Below are 17,675 nucleotides of genomic sequence, written 5' to 3' on the forward strand. Positions count from 1 at the left end.
CCAGCAGAGAAGGTTTTTTTTTTTTTTTTGCTTTTCCTTTTGGGGTCACACCTGGCGATGCACAGGGGTTACTCCTGGCTCTGCACTCAGGAATTACTCCTGGCGGTGCTCAGGGGACCATATGGGATGCTGGGGTTCGAATCTGGGTTGGCTGCATGCAAGGCAAACGCCCTCCCCGCAGTGCTATTGTTCCAGCCCCAGCAGAGAAGTTTTAAGAAATCTTTTGTTCTGGGCTGGAGCCGGCTCCATGGGTGGGGCATACGCTGACCTCGACACGAGAGACTCCTGGACAGTGCTGGGAGGGGCCTCTGAGCAACTCTAGGTGGGGCCCCAAGACAAAAATAAAATTGTTGAAAAGGTTTCCTGCTTCGGGGAGATGACTGAGAGTGTGGTTCCTGAGAGCTCTGGCTGCTTGACGAGCTCTATGCAAACACTTTCCTGGAGGTTCTGGTCAGAGCTGGAGACTGTGTTTGTTTTCTTAACTATGTATGTCAAGAAAAGAAAATGTGCTCAAGAGAGCATATGGGTTTCTCATGGAGCAAAACGCCTCATGAAGTAAAATAATGGAGTGATACAACCCTAAGTTGGGATGCAGAGTAGAATGTTGTAATTTTACCCCCAGAATCTTAGAAGCCAAGAATGGAACGGGTAAGTTTGGATCTTTTTGGGGGGTGGAGAAGGAGCCATACTTAACTGGGTTCAGGAATCTCTCCTGGCTCTGCGTTCAGCGATCACTTCTGTGGGGCTCAGGGGACAATATGGGCAGTCTCCTGCCCCTCGCCTGGCTGTCCTCAGCAGGGCCCCTCACGGGGCGAGTTGAGTTTCCCTCCCCACCCGAACAGAGCCCCGGCCGCCGAAGACCTCCGGAACCCAGCCACAGCCATGCTCAAGGCCCCTCTCCACACGCTCGGACGAGCCTCACGTGTGAAGGAACCAGCAGAGGAACCCAGATGTGCGGGACCCGGGGCCGAGATTTCCAAGCCTGCTCGGATCGGGGCTGGGCCTCGGCTGGGACTCGGCACCACCACAGCTGAAGGGCAGAATTCACTGACACAGTGACGGAGCGTTGCTCGCTCCGTCCTCACTCTGACATTCCACCGGGGCGCACAGCCAAGCTCCCTTCAGAGGGATTTCAGACTCTCCAGGGGGAAAGGATGCTGGCCGAACGGGCCGTGGCCTGGCCCCAGAGTCGCTCTAACAAGCTCAGGATTCATAAAATAGGAAAGAACATGAACTACACTCGGAGCTTCACACACATGCGCACGTTCCACGCCGCGATGGTCAGAGAGGCGGGACAGCACGAGGGCTGCAGGAGCCCCTCCTGCCGTCCCAGCAGCTGGAGCCACGCCCTTCACGGCCTCGACACTGGCAGGGCTTCTTGTCTGTTCCGGGACCCACCCAGGGTATTTAGGGGCAACCCCTGAGGGTGCTCAGGGGACCGTGTGGTACCAGGGATCCGAGCCAGCCCTGGTGTGTGCAGCACGCTTCACCTCTGGAGCATCCCTCCAGCCCCCACTTCTTTCCTTTTTGAATCACCGAGAGATAGAGCATTACAAAATTGTTCGGGATTGTGTTTCAGTCATACTCACTCCGACATGCCAACACTCATCCCTCCACCACTGTAATTTCCCAGCACTAATGTCCCCAGTTTCCCTCCCAGCCCTCCGAGCCTCCCCCTTCCCCAGCCTGCCTCTATGGCAGGCGCCTCCCTCCCTCCCTCTCTCTCTCTCTCTTTCTCTCTCTCTCTCTCTCTCTCTCTCTCTCTCTCTCTCTCTCTCTCTTGTTTTAGGCATTATGGGTTGCAACGCAGATGCTGAAAGGTTATCATGTATGTCCCTTTACCTGCTTTCAACACTCAGATCTTGTCCAGAGTGATATTTCCCACTAGTGTTGTCATGACGACCCTCCTCCGTCTTAGCCCCCTCCACCTCCCACACCGTTGACCAACCAGCCCCACATCTTTAAAAGCGTGTGGAGAGGTCTGGAGAGACCCCAGGAGGCTGGAGCACAGGTGTGCGTGCAGGAGCCCAGGCTTCAAACCCCAGCACAAGCACCGCCAGGGGTTCCCCTGAGCACTGATCTGGGAGTAGCCCCCCAAGCACTAACGGGTGAGAACAAGACAAAACGGACCCGGAGAATGCGCACAGGTGCAGAGGAAACAGAATCAGAGATGGACAAGCAGGTCCTTGACAAGCGCCCAGACAGCAGCCTGTGTGGAAGGGGCTGAGGGTGTGCGGGTGCAGTGAGCGGCGTCTCTGATGGGATTCAGGAACTGCGGGGGGCGTGGCAGGACAGCTGCTTGTGGGACAGCCTCTTAGTCCAGGACCCCGAGGGGGCGGGGCCCCCGCCTGCCCAGGCTCTCCCCAAGCCTCTCCGCGGGCTCTGTCCTGTGCTCACAAGCATCTTTCTGCCTCTTGTGGTTTTGGTTTCTTGGGTTAAGAGTTTTCAGCTCAGGGGCCGGAGCGACAGCACAGTGGGGAGGGCGTTTACCTTGCACGCGGCTGACCTGGGTTCCATTCCCAGCGTCCCATATGGTCCCCGGGCACTGTCAGGAGTAATTTCTGAGTGCAGAGCCAGGAGTAACCCCTGAGCATCGCCGGGTGTGGCTCCCCTCAAAAGACAAAAAAAAAAAATTCCCCCCCAGCTTCTCTCTATTCTAGATGTGACTCTGTCATCTCTGATTTGTATTTCTGAAGGTTTCCCTTTCAAGTTCAGCTTTTTGCCGTTGGCTCCTGCATGCACCGGACGGAGGTCACCCCTGTTTAGGCTGGCGTGGGGCTCCAATGCCCGCCATACCCCATCTGAACAAGTGTCTGGAAAAGGCCCGAGGTCTCCCTTCTCTCCTTTCGCCCCCAGCCATGCCCTTTCATCCCCCCATGGCTCTCGCCCTGCCAGGCTGGTTTCCGGGAACGTACCTCTGCGTCGGGTCTGCGAGCACCGTCAGCTTCTGGAGAGCGGGTGGAGGCAGGACTCCCCGCCCAGAGGGGCCGCGGGCTTTTATCTGAGGCCCCGCTGGCCCTCTGAGGAGCGCAGCCAAGGCCCTGGCAGCCCAGCTCACTTGGGCTGAGTCTGCAGACCCCAAGGGGGGTCTCTGTCCCCACCGGCAATTAACACCAAGCGCCCCCACGGCCGGAGCGCGGGAAAGGCTGTCCCAGAAGGACTCGATGCACCGAGGTCACTAAGGGGACGGAGCATTCCGTCCTGGGCTCCGTGCCACCCAAACAATAACGCCCCCCCACGCCCCCCCCCAGCTCCCTGCCTGAGCAACAAGCCCTGGTTTTGCTTCTGAGAGCACTCCCTGGGCAAGCAGGGCCCCGGGGTTTCTTGCCTGTGGCGGAGAGAAGTGACGAGAGCCCCCTGGACCTGGCAGAGTCCCGCTGTCCCTGGCAGCGCGCCTGGCTGCAGAGGAGGGGGCTCCCTGGGGGTTCACAGGCTGGGATGGGGAAGCCTAGCCGCCCCCTCTCTCGGGCCACGACTCCCTCCCCGCTGTGGGAAGCAGGGTCTCCTGCAGAGGAAACGGACACACGGGGAAGCGGCCCTAGAGGTGGACAGAGCCAGCGTGGCCCGGCCCGGGCAGCGGGAGCCACGGGCAGCTGACCAGCTCCAGGAGGCATCACGTGCTGTGCCAGGCTCCGAAGTCTACAGGATCAACCCCACCATGGGGGGAGGGGCAGTGTATTCCTGTGTCACACGGCAGGAATGAAGGCACAGGGGTCCACAACTTGTCCCAGGGCAGAGGAGATGGCGAGTCGCTTATGTAGGCATGTCTGACTACCTGAAAACTTGCAGACTTAGTGTCTATGGGTTACGGGGGACTCAGTAAATCATGTCCCCTCTCTGGGGTTCTCTCCACACTGTCATCCTTGGCCCCTGTAAATCTTCTTGAAGTTATTACCGAAGGGCTGGAGAGGTAGTACAGTGGGTAGGGTGCTTGCCTTGCACGAGGCCGACCCAGGTTCGGTCCCTGGCATCCCGTATGGTCTCCTGAGTCCTTATGGATCCCAGAAGTGATCCCTGAGCACAGAGCCAGGAGGAACTCCTGAGCATCACAAGGTGTGGTCCCCAAACAAAAACAAAACAAAGTGCCACTGAAGTGCCAGAGCTATAGTACAGCAGGTAGGGCGTTTGCCTTGCATGTGGCCAACCTGGGTTCAATCCCCAGCACTGGGCCCATATGGTCTCATGAGCACTGCCAGGAGTGATCCCTGAGCACAGCCTTGGTATAGCCCCCAAACAAAACAACAACAACAACAAAGTAATAATGATGATGATGATGATGTGCTACAGAAGGGGCCTGGAGTGACTCAAAGGGCTAGAACACACACTTAATATGTAGGAGCTCTGGGCTCAATGCCAGCACTGACCACCAGGAGTGACCCCTGAGTGTCCAGCAGGAGTGGCCCCTGGGCTCTGCAGGGCGCACGCTATTCGGGGCTGCTTGTTTTGCCCACTCTGTTCCCAGTCCGACTCCACGCCCCTCTGACCACTGCGCCCTCGCTGTCTAGCGCACTTCTGTGCAGAGAACCGTGCGCGTGGACGTCGGGGCCCTGCGTCTCGCCTGTCCTCCCTCCAGGGGCATATCCTCGGTGTCCTCACTTCGGCCTTCAAAGACACATCCCAGGGGCAGTGCACTCAGCAGCGTCTGTCTTGCGAAACGCACGGCGAGCGCTGCTTCTTGTCATTCCACCAGGGACAAATCTGCTGGTTAGGACTTCCCGCGAAGGTGCCACCGTCAGCCGTCAGAGGCACCCAAGCACCACGAGGTGGTTTCATGGGGTCGGAGCAGGCTACAACTCCCAGTACTGTGAGAAAAGTGATCGATTTCTTTCTGTCCTGGTCAATATCCAGAATAATCAAATTTTATCATTTATGCCAATCTGTTTTGTATAAAATGGTATCAGTTTAATCTGCAATTTTATTTCTTTTTCTTTCTTTCTTTTTTTTTTTTTTTTTTGCTTTTTGGGTGACACCTGGCGATGCACAGGGGTTACTCCTGGCTCTGCACTCAGGAATTACTCCTGGCGATGCTCAGGGGACCCTATGGGATGCTGGGAATCAAACCCAGGTTGGCTGTATGCAAGGCAAATGCCCTACCCGCTGTGCTATTGCGCCAGCCCCCTGCAATTTTTTTTTCTTATTACTAAAATTTTTGAATGTTTTCAGTAACTTTATTTTTTTTAGGTATGGGAGCCAAAACCAGGGCCCTCCCCGTGCAGTGCCCTAGCAGAGGTACATTTCTGGGCCTGTTAACTATTTTATTTGCTTGGGGACCACACCTGGCAGTGCTCAGGGATTACTCCTGGCTCCATGCTCAGGGATTACTCCTGGGGGTGCTCAGAGGACTATATGGGGTGCCGGGGATTGAACCCGGGTTGGTCATGTGCAAGGCAAGTACCTACCTGCTGTACTACCTCATCACCCCATCAGCTATTTAGATTCTTCTTCTATTAATTACTTTTTAAACATAACCTGTCCACTTTTCTTTGAGTTTTTCTTGTGTACATGAGTCTTCTCGGGACAGTCTAGCTAAACTTTATCAGCTTCAGCCGTGGCAAGTGGTGCCCAGTGATTAACCCATGCTGACCTTCGTTGAACAGAAAGTCTTACTTAACTTTGATATAATACAATTAACATGCTTTTTTTTTCTTTATTCTGTTTCTGTTTGAGGGCACACCTGGCAATGGTCAGGGCTGACTCCTGGCTCTGCACTCAGGGATCACTCCTAGCAGTGCTCAGGGGACGATCAGCCTTGTGCAAGGCAAATGCCCTGCCCACTGTACTATCTCTCTGACCCTGAAATTGATCTAGCTTCTGCCCTCTAATTTGTGCCTATTCTGGGGGGCACACCTAGTGTACTCGAGGTGACCATGAGGTACAGGGGAGCAAACCCAGGGTACCTCACACAAGGCACGTGCTCCAGTCCTTTGAGTCCTGACTTGTGATTTTAAAAAATTGAGGTTGTGTAGGGAAACTCGGAGAGTCTAGGGGTTAAAGCGTTTGCCTTGCTCGGGAGCGAGCCCCATTCGATCCCCCGTTCACACTGCAGATGGTCCCTCGGAGCAGGAATAACAGAACACTGGGGGACTTGGCCCTAACCCTGCCTCACAAATTAAAAAAATCAAATTAACTTTTTGGGGCTCTACCCAGGCTCATCCAGGAGGAGGCTCTCAGCACTGCCGACATGAAGCTCTTCCCAATCCCGAATGTAAAAATGTTCAGTATCGAAATTTGCATATAAGTGGATCAACATGAAAAGTATCATGCTGAGTGAAATGAGTCAGAAAGAAAGAGACAGACATAGAAAGATCGCACTCATATGTGGAATATAAAGTAGCTGAGAGGTACAAGCTTACAATGTTGAGATTCCTGGCAGACATTTCTCTGGACTTAGTTACTAAAATACTAAAATACAGAAATCCAAAACTATGCTGCTGCTAGTGCGGCCTCCTGACCTCATATCTCTTAATTCTCAGCAATGGAAAACAAATTACCAAATGCTTTCTTTTCAGCAGATCGACTTTAGGGGGGAGAAACTCCAAATCAATAATAGTGAATTTTTTTTGTTTAAATAGTGAATGTAATCAAAGTAAAGTGAAAGTAAAGTGAAATTCACCAGTTACACATGCAGGGTGGGGGGCTGGGGAGGTGGGGGGAAGGGGGGAGGTATATTGTGATTCTTGGTGGTGGAATATGTGCACTGGTGAAGGGATGGGTGTTTGAGCATTGTATAACTGAGACTTTAACCTGAACGCTTTGTAACTTTCCACATGGTGACTTAATAAAACAATTTAAAAAAATATTTAGTATCATTCTCCTCAGATAGTTTGATCTGTCACATTTTAGTTCTTTATTTTTTTAGCGTATCAATATTGTTTTATTAATTCACTGTGATATACAATAGCAAAAATTTCATGTTTGAAATTCGATCATACGGTCATCAAACACCCACCCTTTACCAGTGCACATTTTCCACCACCGAAATCCCCAGTATCCCCCCCCAGCCATTACAGTTCTTTATTATGGAGTTCACCATGGCATGAGGCAATGGTCCATCTTGATTTTTTGTTCATTTAGGGGCCGTATCTGAGAGTTCAGGGGTGACTCCTGGCGGTCCTCAGGGAACGTGAGGGCCAGGATTAAACCTGGGCATCTCGGACGGAAAACACGCTGCACGTGCTGAGATCTCTCTCCGGCTCCCAACTCAAGTCTTCGGTAAGAGAAGACAGGCTTACTTCTTCACAAAACACAAATTCGGAGGGAAGAATTCCAATCTAGTGTGGTAAAAGCATGTTCCCTCTGAACCCGCACTTCCTGTGCTTGTAGGTTTGGCTTTCTACTTCATATTTTCCTGAAAGAAACACTTTAACCCCCTCCAAAACTTTTTTTTTCTTTTTGGGTCACACCCGGTGATGCACGGGGGTCACTCCTGGCTCTGCACTCAGGAATTACCCCTGGCGGTGCTCAGGCGACCATATGGGATGCTGGGAATCGAACCCGGGTTGGCCGCGTGCAAGGCAAGTGCCCTACCTGCTGTGCTATCACTCCAGCCCCGCCCCTCCAAAACTTTTTTAAAAATAAAAAAAATTATCAGAGTAAGAGGGATAGTACAAAAGGTAAGAGCTTGCCCGGCATGCAGCAGACCCCAGTACGAGTCCCCAACACTACACAGGGTCCCCTGAATGCTACCAAGATCACCCCCGAGCACACAGCCAGGAGTAGCCCCTGAGCTCCCTAAACAATGTTCTCACGTCACGTCACAGCATTTATTATGCTGTTTCCCCATTCGAAGTGCTGCGGTGCCAAGAGAAACGAAGAGCAGGGGCTGGAGCGACAGCACAGCAGGCAGCGCCTCTGCCTTGCAGGTGGCCGACCCGGGTTCTAGCCCTGGCATTACTCTGCAGCACTGCCGGGGTAGCCCAGTGTGTCCACCGAAAAGGAAAAAGAGAAATGGAGTGGATGTCGAAAACCCAGCAGCAGTCCCCGCCACGAGAATATCAATACTTTTGGTTGCTTGTTGGGGGGCCATACCAAGCAGGCTTAGTGCTTTCTCCTGGCTCTGCGCTCAGGGCTTACTCCTGGCGGGCTTGAGGGACCAGATAAGATTTCAGGGATTGAACCCGGGACATCCGCGTGCAAGGCAAACACCCTACCTGCTGTATCATCGTTCCAGCCTAGAATATGTTGTTGCTGCTGTTTAAATCGGCTTCGTATTGTTTAGCTATTCAGTCAAGAGGGATGCATTTTGTATGTTTATTCATTGTTATGCATGAAGTGCTCAGGGATCAAACCCAGGCCCTCACACAGGCACTTTACCAATGACTTACATTCCTCATCACTTTTTTTTATTATTAGAAAAATCCCCTCCCAGGGCGGGTGAGTTCCCCTCCCTGCCCCAACAGAGCCAGCCCCGGCAGCCAAAAGCCACCAACACTCAATCACTGCCATGCTCGCAGCCACTCGCCACAGGCTCGGATGAGCCTCACCCATGGTGAATCTATTCCTGGACCATGTGGCTGCATTTGTGGCCATGCAACATCCGATACTTTGCACCATGAAATAGCAAAGAATAGCAAACCACCAAGAATAGCAAACCACATTTGATGGAGTTTAAAGTAGAAGACAACCAATCTTAGGGGCAAATGTATCTACACAGATATGCATGTATATAAACACACAAGGCTCAGCCTTTAACAACATGTTACTAATCTCTTACAGAAAGGCTTGATGGCTCCTATGTGAAATACAACAATCTTCTCACACTTGCCCCTAAGAAAAAAATTTTGGGTCATTTTTAGTGGATTATTCATAACAAGCAATCACTGTCACTGTCATCTCCTTGCTCATCGATTTGCTCGAGCGGGCACCAGTAACATCTCCATTGTGAGACTTGTTGTTACTGTTTTTTGGCATGTCGAATATGCCACGGGTAGCTTTGCCATGCGGTGAGATACTCTTGGTAGCTTGCCGGGCTCTCCAAGAGGGGCAGAGGAATCAAACCTAGGTTGGCTACGTGCAAGGCAAATGCCCTACTGCTGTGCTATCGCTCCAGCCCATAATAAGCAATACAAAATAAATTACCTCAGTTCTACTTTGGGGGCAGGGTTTGGGGCTCAGGATGGAAACATTTGAAATATGGTGGTGGGGAGGCATAGTGGTGGTGGGACTGGTGTTCAAATACTAAATGTAATCAATTATTGTGAACAACTTCATAAAATTAAAATAAAATTAAAAAAGAACCCTGCCCCCTCAAAAAAAAAGTAATACCTAAAAAATCCTAGCTGCAGGAATTGTATTATATCTCCAACAGCAATGTATAAGAGTTCTGATTTCTGGGGCCAGACACAGTACAGTGGGGAGGGCACTTGCCTTGCAGGCAGCTGACCCAGGTTTGATCCCCGGCATCCCATATGGTCCCCCAAGCATGCCAGAAGTGATTCCTGAGTGCAGAGTTCAGAAATAACCCCTGAACACTGCCGGGTGTAGCCCCCAAACAAACAAAACCCCAAAATACTGATTCTCCATGTTTTCACCAACACTTATTATTTTTTCCTCCTTAAAAATATTATAGATGGCGGGGCCGGAGCGATAGCACAGCGGGTAGGGCGTTTGCCTTGCACGCGGCCGACCCGGGTTCGATCCCCGCATCCCATATGGTCCCCCAAGCACTGCCAGGAGTAATTCCTGAGTGCAAAGCCAGGAGTAACCCCTGAGCATCGCTGGGTGTGACCCAAAAAGCAAAAAAAAAAAAAAAATTATAGATGGGGCTGGAGCGATAGCACAGCGGGTAGGGCGTTTGCCTTGCATGTGGCCAACCCGGGTTCGAATCCCAGAATCCCATATGGTCCCCTGAGCACCGCCAGGGGTAATTCCTGAGTGCAGAGCCAGGAGTAACCCCTGTGCATAAACAGGTGTGACCAAAAAAGCAAAAAATATATATATATATATATTATAGAGCCAAAACCAATAAATAAATAATTTTTAAGAGGGGCTGGAGAGATAGTACAGGAGTTAAGACACTTACCTTGTATACATCTGACCTGAGTACTTGTACTTATCTGGCAGATGTGAGGCCCTGGGTTCAAGCAACAACAGCATACACACAAACATACACACACACACACACACACACACACACACATAAAATCCTAGTAGATAAGACAAGATATTTTAAGTCTGTTGCCTTTTTTTTTTTTTTTTTACTTTTGAGTTACACCTGGAGATGCTCAGGGCTTACTCCTTTCTGTCTTTAGGAATCACTCCAGGAGAAAGCTGGGGGACCTAGCACTCCATATGGTTCTCTGCAAGGAATGATCCCCGTGCCCAGAGTCAGGAGTATGCCCTGAGCAACACCAGGTGTGCCCCCAAAAGGGGAAAACCATGTTTTGTGTTTTTTTGAAGGGTGGGTCTCACCTGGTGGTGCTCCCCTGGGAGGGCTCTGGGAACCATATGTAGCACCAAGAATTTGAACTGGGGTTCCTGAACGCCCATGATCCGGGAGGCCAACTAAGTACTTTTGGCACCCAGAGGCTTCTTGCAGAAATGCCCCTAGACTGTGAACTAAGCTACGGCCCCACGCTGCCCTGGGAGGGGAAAGGTTTTTCCTCTCTCGGCCTTTCCTTTCCCTGGCAGTGGCGTTGCGACCACCATCTTATAAGGCCCACTAAACAGAGGTACGAGTTTGCAATGATGCAATTTCTGGCAGAAATTTCTCTGGACTTAATTACTAAAACACTAGAAATCCAAAACCTCATATGCACATTTTCAGCAATGTAAAACAAATTATCAAATGATGCCTTTTTGGCAGGTCTGATTGTTGGGGGAAAATTCCAAATAATAATAGTGAGTTTTCTGTTGAAATATTGAATGTAATCAAAGTAAAGAGAAAATAAAGTGAAAATCATCCGCCACACAGGCAGGGGCGGAGTGTGGGGGTGGGGTGGGAGGTATACTGGGGTTCTTAGTGGTGGAACATGTGCACTGGTGAAGGGATGGCTGTTTGATCATTGTATGATGAGACTTAAGCCTGAAAACTTTGTAACTTTTCACATGGTAATTCAATAAAACATTAAATCAAAAAAAAAGAATTTAAACTGGGGGGTCAGCAGGATGCCAGGAAGCTCCCTAATCTAACCTATTATTTCTCTAAGACCTATAACTTTTTTAAATATAACTTTTTACTCATTGAAAGGCAAATAAGCTAGTTCCAGCTTTGGCAATATAAAGTAGCTGATATGTAGCATATTTTTTTTGTATGAAGATAGACTTTATTTCTCTGATTTAAATGCTATGAGAACAACTGCTGTAATTAGCCCATATGATTACATGTGGATCTTTTTTTTTTTTTTTTTTTTTGCTTTTTGGGTCACACCCGGCGATGCACAGGGGTCACTCCTGGCTCATGCACTCAGGAATCACTCTCCTGGCAGTGCTCAGGATACCATATGGGGTGCTGGGATTTGAGCCCGAGTTGGTTACATGCAAGGCAAATGCCCTACCCGCTGTGCTATTGCTCCAGCTGCACATATGTGGTTTTATAAGAATCTGTCGACCTTTTCCTTTTACATACTGGTTTTTCACAATAAGTCCTTATTTTTGAGAGGCTCTGGGCAGTGCCCGGGCCTGGGGAGGGCAGCCCAGGTGGCGCGTAGAGGCGCGTCCAGGGGCAGGATCAAACCTGGGTCTCATGAGTGCAGGCATACTCTTTAGCCCTTTGACGCGTCTCCCTGGCTTATATTTATTTTCTTTTTCAAAGTCTGTTTGGGGGGCTGAAGCTATAGCCCAGTGGGGAGGGCACCTGCTTTGCAAGTGGTAACCCCAGGCTGGACCCCCCAGCTCCCCAGATGGTTCCTCGAACCCTTACGGGAGTGATCACTGAATGCTGAGCCCTGAGCATCCTTGGGTGGAACCTCAAAACTAAAACCAAGTGAAAGAAAAATGTTTTCTACAGCATCACACTTTCTTTTCTATGTTCTTACAAAAGTTAGATAGTTTTACTTTTTATAATTAGGTGCATGAACTATTTGAGGTTCATTTTTTAAAAAAAAATTTGGGTTACACCCAGCAATGCACAGGGATTATTCCTGCTCTGCACTCAGGAATTACCCCTGGTGGTGCTCAGGGTACCATATGGGAAGCTGAGAACCAAACCTGGGTCAGACACGTGCAAGCTAAACACCCTACCCACTGTACTATCGCTCCAGCCCCTAGGCTCATTTTTTGTTTTGGGGTCACACCTGGCTGTACTCAGGACTTACTCCTGGTTCTGCGTTCAGGGACATTCACGGCAGAGGTCAGGGGACTACCTATGGTGCTTGGAAATAAATCCAGGTTAGCCATATGCAAAGCAGCCACCTTAACCCCTGTAATCTCTCTCAGGTTGTGGGTTAATTTTATATAAGGTATGAGACTTAGGAATCTCACTTTTTATCTCATAGATGTTTCACTGCCATATTCTTCTCTACTGAATTGCTTTTGTACTTTTGTCAAAAATAAATTGGTGAAATTAAAAGGTACAACAAAAAGAAAGCCACAGACCAAATACAGACACCAAAGCAAAAACCTTCAATAAACCACTACAAACTAGCCAGCGACACTAAGGTCCTAGAGCAGATCTAAGCAGTGCTGATCCCAGGACACATGCAAGGGGAGTTCGAGAAATGCGAAAAGCAACTAGTGGAGGCGCATTTTCTGTTGCCGCATCATACCTGCTGTGTGTACCCCTGCCTCCATCTCTGTCCTTCCCTCCCTGTCACTTTCCTTCTCCCTCTAAACAACAAGAGGGTGAGAAAGAAAATCAATTAGTGCAATACACCACATTATAAAGAGAAGGAAGAACATGTTTCAATAATGTTTGATGTTTTAAAGCAATTTTGCAAAAGCAACATCTGTTCCCAATAAAAATAACCTAACAGGGAGCTATAGATAATACAGGGCGAAAGGTGTTTGCCTTGCATATGGCCAAGCCAGAGCACCAAACCAGCAAGAACCCTGAGCATAGCCGGGTGCAGTCCAAAACCCACTTCTCAAAACTCACTTAACAAAGTAGGATTATAAGAAAACATCTTCAATGTGATTAAGGGCATTTAATTATTTTTAAGTCCATATGAGGGCCAGAGAGACAGTACGGGGATTAAGGCTCTTATCTTGCATATGGCCAACCCTGGTTCCGTTCTTGGCATTGCACGGTCCCATGAACACTTCCAGAAGTAACTCCCAAACACAGAACCAGAATAACCCTCGACTACTGCCAGGTGTGACTCAAAAACCCAAAATAAATAGATATAATAAGAACCCCCATAACAAACATCGTACTCAATGTAAAAGATGACGGGGCTGGAGAAACAGTACTGCAGATAGGGTGCTTGCTCTGCACGCCGCTGACCCTGCTTTGATCCCCGGTGTCGGGAGTAATTCCTGAGTGCAGAGCCAGGAGGAACTCTTGAGCATTGCAAGATGTGGCTCCCCTCAAAAAAAGTTCAATAGAGGCAAGTACATAAGAAAAAGAAATAAAACGTGGCCAAATTTCAAAGGAAGAATTTTTTTCTGTATTTAAATATTACATGATCCTACAAATACAGAATGTCCCAAGGAATCCACATAAAATTGTTAGAGCTTATTCAGCAAAATTTCAGTTATCTTAAGCAGCATACAAATGTTATGCAAAGTTCCAATGGCATTTTTTTTTTCTTTTTCGGTCACAACCGGCGATGCACAGGGGTTACTCCTGGCTCTGCACTCAGGAATTACTCCTGGCGGTGCTCAGAGGACCATGTGGGATGCTGAGAATCAAACCCGGGTCAGCTGCATGCAAGGCAAATGCCCTACCCACTGTGCTATCGCTCCAGCCCCTCAATGGCATCCTTAAATGAAATATTTCTCAAATGTAATTGGAACAGCAAAAGACTGCAAATAATCTAAGAATTTGTGAGGAAAAAAAGAGCTGAAATAAACTATCTGAGTAGTACAAAACTATGGTTATCAAAACAGCATGTAACAGTAATAAGTAAAAAGTCTTACAGAGATTCTTCCGGACATTGCACAAGGTTGAGTCATTCGGGGCATCTTGGAGCGGGGGCCGGGTGAGCCCAGTGCCCCCCAAAAAGACCACTGGCAGTCAAAAGCCTCCACACTCCACAATCACCGCCATACTCCAGGCTGGACTCCACTGCTCAGGACGAGCCTCATTCAGAAATTAATCTGTTGACACCATCAGGTGTAGCCCCTGCAGCAAAGAAATAAGGACTGTGATTCAGTACTAATTAGCACAGATATGCCTTTGTGGGAAATATCCTGCTATATGAATTAAAGGGAGAGAGAATACAATGGGTAGAATGCTTGCCTGCTCACGACTGACTCAGGAAAAAAAAAAAAGAAATTAATCTGTTGAAAAACTCAGATATGTGGGCTTTGTGACTAAAATCTCCTGGCTTTCACAAAGTCAGGAATGGACCACCTCCCCCCATTACTCTGTACGTCCAGAAACCCCAGCAGTCAGGCACATACCCCAAAACCACCACCCAGTTAAAAATTTAACTCCAGTTGTATCACTCCATGAAAAATTTCAGACTTCCTGGAGCATGGGGCCACAATGATAAACCAGGAATAGCATACCAGATTGGATGGGATATAATATAGAAGGCAACCAATCTTGATTAACAGAATATCAACACAGAAGGCTTAACCTGTAGCAATATCTTAGTAATCTCTTATATGAGAACTTAATGGCTCCATGATGAGATAATTTCTTCTAATTTCTTCACTTTCTTCTAAGGAAACATTTTTTTGACAATTCTGTTAGCAAATTATTTATAACAAGCAATATAAAATAAATTATGGAGGCAGGAGGATTAAGAGGTGGTTGGAAAAAATGGTGAGAATGATGGAGTGAAGTTGTAATGGTGGTGGGACTGGTGTTGAAATATTGAATGACGGGGCCGGAGTGATAGCACAGCGGGTAGGGCGTTTGCCTTGCACGCGGCCGACCTGGGTTCGATCCCCGGCATCCCATATGTTCCCCCAAGCACCGCCAGGAGTAATTCCTGAGTGAAAAGCCAGGAGTAACCCCTGTGCATTGCTGGGTGTGACCCAAAAAGAAAAAAAAAAAAAAGAAATATTGAATGCCTACAACAAATATCACAAACAACTTTGTAATCCAAAGTGTTTATATAAAGTATAAAGGGAAAGTTTACATATATAGGTTTTACCTATTCCATGTAAATTCCAAAATATATTAATATAGAATTGACTTATATATTTTGTTTATTTTGCTGTGATGCTCAGGGGTTACTCCTGGCTCTGCACTCAGGAATTATTCCTAGCGGTGCTTGGGTGACCGAACCCAGGTCAATGGCGTGCAAGTCAAATACCCTATCCGTTGTACTATCAATCTGACCCCAATATGGGATTGTTTTAAAAGTTTTATTAATGACAGTGAGACATAATTATTACCATAATAGATCCAAGTACAAAATAAAATTTAATGCAATATAAAAAATTGGGGGGCCACCAATGCAGTTTTCTAGTATGGTTGAACCATTTCACATTTCTACCAGTTGTGTATGAGGGCTCCAGTCTCTCCACATAATCAGAAGACCATATATATATATGTATATATATATGTATATATATATATATTTTGCTTTTTGGGTCATACCCAGTGATGCTCAGGGGTTACTCCTGGCTTTGCACTCAGGAATTACTCCTGGCGGTGCTTGGAGGACCATATGGGATGCCAGGGATCGAACCCAGGTCGGCCGTGTGCAAGGCAAACGTCCTACCCCCTGTGCTATCACTCCAGCCCCAACCTTATTATATTTTTATTGTGTCATGTTAGTAGAAACAAATCAGATATCTCATTGTAGGAACAGTGATATCTTATTGTAAATTCATATGCATTTCTCTAGTGATATAAAATTAAATTGTTTTTCTATTACTGAGATTTCTTAACATAGTGCTATAAAATGTTACTTGAGATAAAGTTTCTAATCCTTTTTGGGTTGATTGTTGTGAAAATTTGGGACATAAAAAGTATTTGGCAACAGGGGGCCGGAGCAACAATCTAGCAGGTAAGATATTTACCACGGCACTCCCTGGGGTCCCCCAAACACGGCTAGAAGTGACCCCTGGGCTCAGGATCAGGAGTAAGGCCTGAGCACTGTCAGATGTGGCCCCAAACAAACAAACAAACAAACAAAAAACCTGACAACAGCCTTTTTCCCCTCTGGAGAAGCCCGTATTTGCTCCTGAACATGTATTCCTCTTTCTCTTCTCCCACATCTCTCTCTCTCTCTCTCTCTCCTCTCTCTCTCAATAAAAACTTGTTTTGTCTCACTAAAATAAATCGGCAATACTGTTCACAATACCAAAATATGGAAGCAACTGAAATGTCCAAATCAGATGACTAGGTAAAGAAACCAGGGCACACATACACCCAGAAAACTGCTGGGTGACCAATGAATCGTGCGATTTGCTAAACAGAGTGCAATACGTGGCACAGTAAGGAAAGTGCTGACTGGGAATGAGAGGGCATTTCGGAGTAGTTGGCATCACATTTCTTGGCTATCAGGTCACCCACCCAGTGAAGTCAAAAGTAACTACTTTAGAACACAGTCAGGGGAGATTGAGGAAGGGAGTGGACACACTAAGGAAAAGGAGATAAAATTCCTCTTCCTGGGGGCCTGGTGGGGGCCACACCAGGCAGTGCTCAGGCTGCCCTGGCTGTGCTCCCCGCTCTGCTCTGGGCACTGCTCCTTAAGTGCCCCACAGCTGAGCCCGGCTGTCCTTGGAGCAATCTTTGCACCCGGAGAAAAGTCATCTCTACAAGGAAGTCTGATACCAGTGGAGACGAAAATAGACAGGCTTGTTAAACTCCTAGGTCACTTTTCCTCTTGGCAGTTGGCAAAACATAAAGATCAAGTGCTATTTTGAAATAAATATGAATGAGTAGTGCTTAGAAAGAGGTAAATCAAAATGAAATTCTAATGATTTAATATTCATTTTCATGTCAAGAATAATAAAAATTAAAATCAGATCTAGCAGATAAATGAGGGCACCGGGGAAAAACCCTGCGCTTGGATATAATCACCATTATTTTGCACTTATTGGCTCCCAAGAAGCCAAGAATTAACTGTTGCTACTGAACACTTAATGAGCAAATCACTCCGGGGCTCATTAAAAGTGCAGCAGTCAACCAAGTAGTTTCAACTTATTAATAAGCTGTTTCCAGGATCATTACAGGCAGGGAGCATCCCTTATCAGGAAGCACTTGGGAGTATCTGCTATTATCATAAATTAATACCTCTGAGAGGAAGCCAAGAGGGTCCTCTGACAAAGTCAGCTTGAGAAGTTGCCGGTCAAGCTGTGGTTACCCTCCGGAGAAGGAAAGGGCAGCTCCCATGTTCTCAATTAAACTTGTATCCTGTGGGGAAGAGTCTCTCCTTAGTGACCGAGGGCAGAGATCGCAAGGATTGCTTATCTCTTTAAAAAGTTATGGATGGAACATTGTAATTTATTTTTAAATACTCCAAAACAACCAACTCTCCCAAAAGAAACAAGATAAAAACAAAAAAATTGAAAAAAAAAATTGGCAGGGGTGTATGAAACAAGATTGTCATAGGGTCGATAGCTGTTAAGTCTACATGGGAGTTCATTATATCATTTTATCAACTACCATGTAT

At 47.8% G+C, this 17,675-nt stretch overlaps 1 protein-coding gene across 3 annotated transcripts in view; it reads right to left on the minus strand.

Annotated features, from left to right (window-relative positions):
- The window catches only part of LOC101553329 (olfactory receptor 2C1), a 29,184-nt gene extending 11,782 nt beyond the window's left edge, over positions 1 to 17,402 (minus strand). For 2 of the 3 annotated variants that reach the window (XM_055134133.1, XM_055134132.1), the window contains exon 1: positions 2,916 to 3,134. The gene's annotated coding sequence lies outside the window, so the exon portion shown is untranslated. Of the gene's footprint in view, positions 1 to 2,915; positions 3,135 to 14,016; positions 14,222 to 17,296 lie in introns of those variants that run through there. The other variant, XM_055134131.1, reaches the window with a different exon arrangement.
- Between the last annotated feature and the right edge of the window lie 273 nt (positions 17,403 to 17,675).

This window comes from Sorex araneus, chromosome 4, assembly GCF_027595985.1.
Source record: "Sorex araneus isolate mSorAra2 chromosome 4, mSorAra2.pri, whole genome shotgun sequence".
NCBI classification, from domain to species: Eukaryota; Metazoa; Chordata; class Mammalia; order Eulipotyphla; family Soricidae; genus Sorex; species Sorex araneus.